This window comes from Sinohyriopsis cumingii, chromosome 14 (genome assembly GCF_028554795.1).
Source record: "Sinohyriopsis cumingii isolate HCF-2022 chromosome 14, ASM2855479v2, whole genome shotgun sequence".
NCBI lineage: Eukaryota > Metazoa > Mollusca > Bivalvia > Unionida > Unionidae > Sinohyriopsis > Sinohyriopsis cumingii.
In genome coordinates this window covers 126,691,258-126,701,493 of record NC_142974.1, presented here as the reverse complement: position 1 = coordinate 126,701,493, position 10,236 = coordinate 126,691,258, and positions in this window count along the sequence as shown.

The window sequence follows — 10,236 nt, the reverse complement described above, 5'->3', positions numbered from 1 at the left end:
CATTTCACTCCCCATAAAAAAATCTATAAAAACCTCAGACCCTTTTTCGTCTGTCTCACTCTCAGTGCGAACATGACGTCCCTTCAGTCGCATTTTCCCGTCAAATTGATTCGTGCCTTGTATGGCATCAGTCGAGAAAAAGATCCACAAACACGAGCTCGTGTCTTAGAAGCTAGTCTCAAAGAAGTCTTACGATGGTTCACGGTGACGGCACGTCAATTACTCCAAGGAATCATTCAGATTCCTCATCAAACCCAACGCTTTTTCGATCGAAACAAAGTTGCTTTGGTCCAACTGGCCGATCCCCGCATCGACACTCAAACCAAAAAACAAATCATTTTGAAACCTGGAGGGAGCGGTACTCTAGGAGGGGTCATCATTCGCTCACTCTTAAGATGGGATCCTAATGCCCCCAAAGTTATCCCCAAGACAAAAGTCCAACGAAGCCCCAAGAAGAAAAAGAAAAAGACCAGGTCCCCAAGAAGAATAACTTCTCCAGTGGCAGGACCCTCCTCTTACCAGACACCACCCCGGAAAAAGAAAAGAAGCCCCCAGAAAAAGAAACAGAGAAAAAGTCCCCAGAAAAAGAAAAGTCCACAGAAGAAGAAAACTAGTCGCAAGAGAGGCACTTCGGCCAGGACGCAACCTTACACTCGCAAACCACGACCTGCCACAGCGGTGACTGCGTCTCCGGCAGCCTCACGTTTGTCCACTTCTCCGTTGATGTCACCAGGAACTGAAGAGTACTTGGAGACGTTGATCACACCAAGAACTTCTCCGTTGATGACCCCCAAAAGAACTTCCCCAGTGGCAGGACCTTCCAATTTAGCGGCAGTGGCTGCTGCTTACAAAGTACCTTCTCCCAAAATCAAAGTCCATGAAAGATCGGGTATGTTACAAAGTTTACTGGATTTGTCCAAGCAAGAACTGGCTCGATTTAGTCCGTTGCGTACCCCTGCACGACGTGTCATGCCTGTCCTCAAACTGATAAAACGTAAAGACAATCAGTGGCGACGCGTTCCAGTATAAAAAAGGCCTGTGACCAAGTCGGGGTATCAGTGAACTTGTAAAAGATGTCACCTCCAAGAAGCCACAAAAGAAAGAGACAAAGGCAGACGCGTCATCCGACAAAGCGCTTAGCCAAGCATCGACATTACCCTAAGAAAAGACACAGTCGTTCCAAGAAAAAGAGGCGTCAACAAAGGGGAGGAGTCCTTGGCGATTTTGGGAAAAACATTGTCACCTTTATGACAAAGCGATAGTCCCAAAAAAAGATAAAAGGGTGTGCGTTAAGTCATCGACGTTAGTGTCTGTTCGGTGAATGTCCCGGAACCCACAAGCAAAGATGTCACCCTCCAGAAAACCCCAAGGAAAGAAAAGGAAAGGACTGCCACCACGTTTAGCCAAACATGGGGACATGTTATCTGTCCTGTCCAAAGCTTCTCCACCCCTACGAAAAAAACTCATTCAAACGGCCTCCAAAGAGGTCATTGATACCGTGTGCGAATGTTGTTTGAACGTTTTGAAAGGCACGATCCCTTTGTCCAAACACCAGAAACAATGTTTAGGCAAACATCGTCACGTTCTTCGGAAAATGGTTCAAAAGAAAATTCCCATTCGTCAAAAAAAGAAGATGTTGGTCCAACGTGGAGGCATTTTACCTCTCTTGTTAGGCCCCATACTGAAAGGAGTCTTGGGAACCATGTTGGGAAGACTGGTGGGAGCAAGATAAAAGGCCCTCGGAAGTCCCAAGATCTCAGAATCCACCCCTGACAACCCCATGGAAGGACGATAACTAGCTTTAGTGCCTTACAAACGATGGATGGAATACCATCGGTGGCAAGAACAACTCACCCCGCATTTACCTCCCAATCCCAATTTGAGCGAGATGTCCCAGTTACAACACGAATTGCAATCCTTGATGGATCGCCAAGATTTGTCCGAAACAGAAAAATCGCAAAAGTACGGTCAACTCTTGCAACGACTGCAACTCTTTCACCAGAAAGCTTTAGACGAAACAGCTTTACCCACTTTGAAAGATTTTAAGACCTTGATGAAAAGTCCAGCACCATCATCATCATTACCACCACCACCACCAATACCATCCCCAACGGTCACCAGAGATGCTACCCCACAAAGACCTGAGGAAGAAGAGACGCGCGAAGTGTTTCAAACACCGTCAGCAGCTCCCATTTCAAGTAAGATTGCAGCATCCTTATTGACCCCGTCCCCCACACCCCAACGAGAAGAAATGAAAGCTTGGGTTAAAAAGATGATGTCCACGCCTCCTTCGACAGAAGTGAAAAAGAAAGAAGGGAAACCAGAAGCGAAAAAAGAAAAGAAAACCAAAGCCATTCCATTGCCACCTCCACCACCACCACCACCACTACCTTCGACTTCTACTCCCGTAGCCCATCGGACACGTAAATCCGTTTCCAAACCACCCTTTCGACCCACCCAAAGTAGCATCACCGAAGAGTGGGTGACTTATTAACACACCAACACAAAAAATAAAAAATGGAAAAAGTCTTAGCCAGCATTTACTACGATCCCTCGCATCCTGCAGGTTACGCAGGAGTTCAAAAATTGTATCGTGCTGCCAAAACGCGACTGAAAAGTCTCCGTTTACCTCAAGTGTAACGATGGTTACAAGAACAAGCTACCTACACTTTACACAAACCCATTCGACGCAAGTTTGCCAGAAGTCGCACCCGAGTGGAAGGCATCGATCATCAATGGCAAGCCGATTTAGCCGATGTCTCTCATTTGGCCAGCTACAAGCGTGGTTACAAATATTTGTTTTGTGTCATCGACGTCTTTTCCAAATTTGCCTGGGTCGTGCCCTTGACTTTCAAATCGAGCAGCGGGTGTTGAAACAAAGCGGTCGTCACCCTCTTCGATGGCAAACGGACAAAGGTACCGAATTTCTGAACCAAGCTTTCCAAAAAGAATTAAAGAAACGTGACATTCATTTTTTTAATACCGAGAATCCCGAAACCAAAGCCAGCATCGTGGAACGTTTTCAACGCACTTTGAAAGAACGCATGTGGAAATATTTTACGCATCACCACACTCTGAAGTACATCGACATCTTACCGCACCTGGTGCAAGCGTACAACCAATCTTACCATCGAAGCATCGGACGTGCCCCGCAAGACGTGACTCCCGACAACGAAGTGCTGGTGTTCGAGCGCCTGTTCGGTACGTCCCCGACGAGGGCTGTCCCCAAGAAAAGTGGAGAGTTGGCCGTAGGAGATTGGGTGCGCATTGGCAAAACCAAACGCACTTTCGACAAAGGTTACTTACCTAACTGGACGACCGAATTGTTTCGCGTCACTGGACGAGTGCATGGCCGTCATCCTGCCGTCTATAAATTGGAAGACATGAACGGAGAAGTACTCAAAGGAACGTTTGATTTGCCCGAGTTACAACGTGTCACCAAAAAAGAAGACGACGTGTACGACATCGAAAGCATTCTCGAACGCAGAACCCGTAAAGTGGGCAAACGACGTGTCAGAGAAGTCAAAGTACGTTGGAAAGGATATCCACCCAGTTTCGATTCTTGGATCGACGCTTCGCAAGTCATCGACTATAAAAAGAAGAAGTGACCATCATGCCCTTTCACACATCAGACGCAGCTACGTCGACCACTCCTTCTTCACCTAGTTCTTCTGTGCAAGATTTACAAAAACAACCCTTGTGGGTGTGGTGTGGAGAACGTGTGCCTAAAACGCAAATCGTCTTTTTCTGCCAAATCTTCGTGGTGTATTGTGTCATGGGGGCAGCCATTGCCAATTTGAGTTTGCAACAAGGAGACAAACAATTGTGGACCATTTTATTGAGCAGTTGCATCGGTTACCTGCTTCCCAATCCCTCCCTGAAATTCTCCTCGAACGGGAACGTTGTGTCCAGTGCCAGTGCCAGTCACCACTCCAACCACAATGAGAACCCCATTTTGGGCGGAGACACGCCTCTGACGTCCACTAACCCCTCGGACAGCCACAGAACTCTGGAATTATGAGTCACCAAAACCAATTTTACTTAACCTTACCCAGTGACAGTTCCATGGAGGTGTTTCCCAATAACACGTTGTGCTGTTACACGGTCAAATTACCTCAAGCCATCCCCTTAGATCACGAAGCCCATTGGGAAGTGGCTTTAGTAGAAATGATTCACCCGACCCAAGTCCTCAATGTCCTTACCCAGCAAAATTATTTTACGGTGGAAGTTCATGACTCACAATTGCAACAAGAGTTGGATAAGATTGGCACATATACCAATAAAACCTATGATCAAAACACTAAAACGTGGACCTACAACGTGATGATTCTCGCAGGCTATTATTTCAGCGGTCAACATTTGGTCAACACCATAGCTACCAAGTTTAATGGTGCGTTTGGGGAAGCTTTTAAGAATGTCAAGAACAAAAGTGTCACCATGGAGTACCACAAAGTAGCGCGTCGCTTCTTGATGAAATTTGAACGGCCTAAAATCGTAACCATTTTATTTTGTCCTGGATTGTTTGACATGTTGGGCGGTGACATGGAGATGAGGAAGCAAGTAGAAGAAAAAGGCGAATCATCAGGCATTTTCGACAACGATTCTTTTGTCAAGTATTTTCGTACCCCGGTAGAACTGAACCAAGGACTGAATTTGATCTTTGTGTACTCCGATGTAGTGGAATACAACGTGGTGGGACACACCTCCGTACCATTACTGCGTGTCATTCCTTTCAAAGTGGATTCTGCCACGAACGCTGACGAGGAAGGTGGAAACACTTATCACGTCCACCGCGAATTTGTCCATCCTCACTATTTGCCGGTCAGCAAGTCGTATTTGGACACGGTCAACATTACTATAAAAGGAGATTTGGGACAAAATATTCCATTCACCAAAGGAAAAGTCACGGTGAAACTCCATTTTCGAAAACGGTTCTCTCACGACTCGTAAGTAAGTCATGTATCCAGTGTACCGAGGGGTTGCACGACAGCGAGGACACGGTTTAGGAGACATGTTAAAATCGGCCTTTCGTTCGGTGGCCCCGGTGTTGAAACCGATGGTGACACGCGGATTGCACGCCTTGAAAGATGCGGCACTGACGCAAGGCAAAGAATTTCTCCAAAATGTCATCATCGACAAACAAAACCCTAAAGAAGCCTTCATGAGGGCAGGCAAAAATGCTTTGCTGCAAACGGGAAAAGACATTTTGGGCCGACGAGACACACCTATAAATGCCCTGCACGCTACCGAGTCAGGCATTCAGCAAGGACAAGGCAGAAAGAGACGACGAAGAAGAAAACACCCTTTCACCAGACTTCAAGCGAGAAAGGCCAAGAAAAGAAGAACCGTTCGAGACTTAGACGTTTTCGATTATTGAGAAAGAACAAAAAAAATGATGCACCGAGAGTCTTGCGCTTGTTCCAAGACGGAACTGGATCTGTTTGCCATGCCCCCCACCATGATGACCATGCAAGAATCCCAATGGGTGGAATTTCATCCCGTCTCCACATTGACCGATTTCGCTCCCATCGAGTTTGAAATCAAAGGACAGCCCGAAGATTACATCGATCTGAATAGCAGTTACTTGTACTTAAAAGTCCAAGTTCTAGAAAAAGATGATAGTGGAGTAGATGACACTGAACAAATAGCTCCCGTCAACAATTTCATGCATTCCTTGTTCAGCTCAGTGGATTTGTAATTGAATAACAAACTAGTCAGCAGCAGCATGGATACTTACCCTTACCGTGCCTACCTGGAAAATCTCTTGACGTACGGAACAGATGCCAAGGATACTCATCTCAATGCCTGCGTGCTGTGGGAACCTGACGAAGCGACCAAGTTCGACAAATTGGATGGAACCAATCCCGGCTTTGAGGCAAGAGCAAGCAAAATCCTAGGTAAAAAGAGTTTAGAACTGATGGATCGTTTGCATTTGGACATGTGGTTGCAAGAGAAATATTTGCTGAACGGGGTCAATGTCCGCTTGAGACTGAATCGCAGCAGTGCCGCTTTCCATTTGCAGGCTACTGATCCTGCTAAGGCTCCTAAAAGCACAATTTTAGAGGCCAAACTCTACGTACGACGCGTGGAAGTGTTACCCAAAGTAGGTAACGACATCAGTCAAACGTTGAGCAGAACGACCGCCAAGTATCCCATCCGACGTGTGGAAGTGAAAACGTTCACCATTCCCAAGGGACAGCATTCTATGATCGAAGATCATCTGTTTCAAGGACAGTTACCCAAGCGTTTAATCCTTGGTATGGTCTCGAATTCAGCCTTCAACGGAGCCTTCAAAGAAAATCCTTTCAACTTTCAACACTTCGACGTGAAGAAAATCGAAGTCAGTCGCGATGGCAAGACCTTGTGTACCCGACCTTTCGAACCTGACTTTGATCCCGAGAAGATGAATTACTTGAGATCGTACTTGTCCCTGTACGAAGCCACCGGCCAGTTAGGAACCAACACCAGTCACGGCATTGAGTACAAGGATTATGCAGGAGGCTATGCTTTGTGGGCTTTCGATTTCACTCCAGACCAAGGCAGCGACGAGGGACATTTCCACCCTAAAAAATCCGGCCAGATTCGTGTGGAACTTCAGTTTGCAAAAGAACTACCAGCAACAGTGAACGTCATCCTGTATGCAGAATTCGATAATACCATAGAAATCAACAGTTTGAGAGAAGTCATTCTAGATTATTAGAAGCCATGGAAGACTGTTATCCCTCTTTACCTAGTGGAGAAACTTTGGAGATGAAATGTGAGGAGACTGTGGAAGAAGAAGTGATCATGATGAAGTCAAGATGGCCAGAACAAGAAGCCCATTTAGTCTCCTGTTTTGCCAAACACTTGGTCGACAAAATAACAGAATTGATCAAGAAAAACTGCTATGGATGTCAAAACGATCATCCCAGTCAAATTCAACACGATAAATGCCTGATGTTAAGTCAAGAAGAAAAATTGGACGAGTATCTGGACGAAGCTTGGAGTCTCATCTCGAACAAAGACGTGTTGCACCAGTGGTATAAAGACTTGCGTGAACATTCTTGTCCACCATTAACCACTCAAGAGATCCATCGTATCGAAGCTCTCCTGAATCAGAGTGAGGAAACAGAACGAATAACCGTTTATTCGTCAGACATTTTCAAGCAAAAAGTCAGGATCGAATTGACGACTTATTATTATCTGTGAAAATGAAAAAAAAAACACACACAAATCAATGGATACCTGGGAACTTTATTACCTTTTGAACCACAGTTCGTATACGGCTTCATGGAATCCTGTCGTCTGTGCTAAAGATGAACTCCCTCATCGCAAACCTAAAGACCATCAAGCTTACGTGATCAACACGGACGACAGTCATCTCCCAGGAACCCACTGGGTAGCCGTCTACTTTCCTCAAGAAGGATGTGTGGAATATTTCGATTCGTACGGATTGCCCCCTTTGGAAGACGATATCATCGACTTTATGAGAAGAAATGCTCAAACCACCCGATTCAATAATGTGAAATTACAAGGCACAGATTCCTTGGTGTGTGGACAGTACTGTGTGTATTTTCTGCATCATCGCAGCCTGGGCTATTCCTTAGAACATTTAGTGACTCATTTCGATCCTCGTTCTTCTGCTAGAAACGATGTGAAAGTAGATCGATGGTTTTGTGACCATTATGCTTATCTTTTGTCTCAAGCTAGGAAACGTAGTGTCAATCAATGGCCTAATGATTTCCAACAGTGGAAATCACAATTTCATTCACAACGTTGTCAGCCCTGTTTAAAGTAGATTGTGCATTGAGAAAAAAATGTTTGAGATTAGATAAAATTGTTTGATGTTATATTGTTGGATTATTGTTAAAAATGTTAGAGTTGTTGTTTAGTGTTAAGTGATTTTTGAATAAAAAATGTGTTTTGAAAAAATGCTTTTGTCTTTTGTTTAGCTATAAGAATGTTGGATTGATGCTCTTTCATTTCTTACTATCCCTCTCATGAACGTTGGGGCTCGAAAAACCGTGTGGGGGATGTTTTCCTTCACGTCCGCGATTTGACTTTAAGAACCGGGCTTGTTTCCAGTCTAACCATCCATTGTCGACTCATCCTCCTAAGAAGATGTGCTCCAAACTAGCTAAGCTCAACGAAGCCTACGTGAATTTGCATAGGGTCAGACACAGTCTGATACCGAAGCCAGAAGAAATAGAGAATGTGAGAATGTTAAAAATCACTGAAGACCTGATAGAAGAACTCTTCAGAGAAGAAATGAACAGGGAAAAAGAAGAATGGACAGAAAAGTACAGACTTCAGAGACAGCAGCAACAGCAGCAACAGCAGCAACAACAACAGCATCAGCAGCAACAACCTGAAGCTGACAGAGGCTTTGTCGATTGCCGTATCGACACTAAAGAGTTCTTCTTCTCTTTCCGAAGAAGCAGACCTATCGCCAGAAAGTCTATCCTCAGAGGACATCGCATTCTTAGAAACTAAAAAAGAATGCCATAGCAAACAAAAAAAAACAGCCCTTTTCAGGGCTACCCAATACTCTAGAAAAGAAATAACGATCAATTTGCCAATGTGTGTAGGTAGAGTAGTGTGAAAATAAACACTAACTCTTTATTAATAGTGGAAGTGTATGTGTTTGTGTGTTTGTGTTAGTAAGTGCTCACGTAAGTTGGTATGGATAGTAGATTAAAATGATGTTTGTTTTTTTTGGCTGTTAGAGGTGTATATTTGGGGTTAGATTGGATTGATTTGCGTATGTGGATAGTCTATTGAAGTGATTTATAAAAAATTTTAAAATAGTAATGGGTAGCATAAAAAAGTGAGTGAGTGTTTCTTTTAGGTCCGCGCGTTGTTTTGGGTCATGATCTAGGTAAGATCAATTTTATGTTATTAGGGGGATGTTTTCCATCACGTCCGCGCTTTCACTATAAATTGAAACTCGCTGGGCAGTCTAGCTACCCTTGTTGATTGATCAACACAGCCAGAAGAATGAATAGCAGAATAGTGAAACTGTTAGAACTCCAGATGCACCTGGAATATGCCAGGCGCATAGTAAACGAACTATCAGCGGAGGCTATCATAGAAGAAGCAAGAATGAAGAAAGAAGAGGAGGAGAGAAGAGAGAGGGAAGAAGAGGAAAAGAAAAGAGAAGAGAGGATGTCGTTCAATATTCCCGAGACAGAGAATTGGGGTGTTGAAGCGAATCATCCTCCCTCTGCGCTCCCCAGAAGAAAGGTGAAAGAAGACTGGGGAAGAAGATGCGTGTGTGGCGCCAGGCCAGGACGGTGCAACCATTAGATAGGTGCATCAGGAGTTAAAAAAAAAACCAACAGCCCTTTTCAGGGCTACCCCAATACTCTAGAAAAGAACTAACGATCGATTTGCCAATGTGTGTAGGTAGAGTAGTGTAAATATAAACACTAACTCTTTATTAATAGTGGAAGTGTATGTATTTGTGTGTTTGTGTTTGTAAATGCTGAAGTAAGTTTGTGTGAATAGTAGATTATGGGTTTATTTATTGATTCTTAGCGTATGTAGAGAGTATAGTTAGGGTTATATTATATGAAATGAGAAAGTAGGGGGATGTTTTCCTTCACGTCCGCGCGTTGTTGGGTCATGATCTAGGTAAGATCAATTTTATGTTATTAGGGGGATGTTTTCCTTCACGTCCGCGCTTTCACTATAAGAACCCACAGTGTTCGTCGTTCAAACCATTCTGCAAAGAATAAAAAGAAGATGGCGTCAAACCAAATGGACAAAATACAAACCTTGCAAGACGTTTTAGACAACTTAGGAATAATGGAACAGATGCTAATAAGACACGTTGAAGACCATTATTCCTATAGTCCCCATCGTGTAAAGATGGAAATTAATAACTTAAGAAAAGCAAAGGACAAGATTAGTTGCGTTATGAAAGAGATAAAGGAGGAGAAGGAGGATGAAGAGGAAAGAATAAGAATACGCAAATGGAACGAAAAAATTGAAAAAGAAGAAGAAAATGAAAAGAGGAAGAAAGAAGAGGAGGAAGAGAAGAAGAAAGAAGAGGAGGAGAAGAAAAAAAGAAAGGGAAGAAGACTGTAGGAGATAAAATAAGAACTTGGTGGAGAAAAAGAAGAAATTAGAAGAAGAAGAAAACCCAAAGGCCCTTTTCAGGGCCCCCATATTTCTCGAAAAGAGATAGCCTTTGAATTGCCTACCCCTTTTTTAAAATTTAAATTTAAATTTAAATTTAAAAAAATGTTTTAAAAA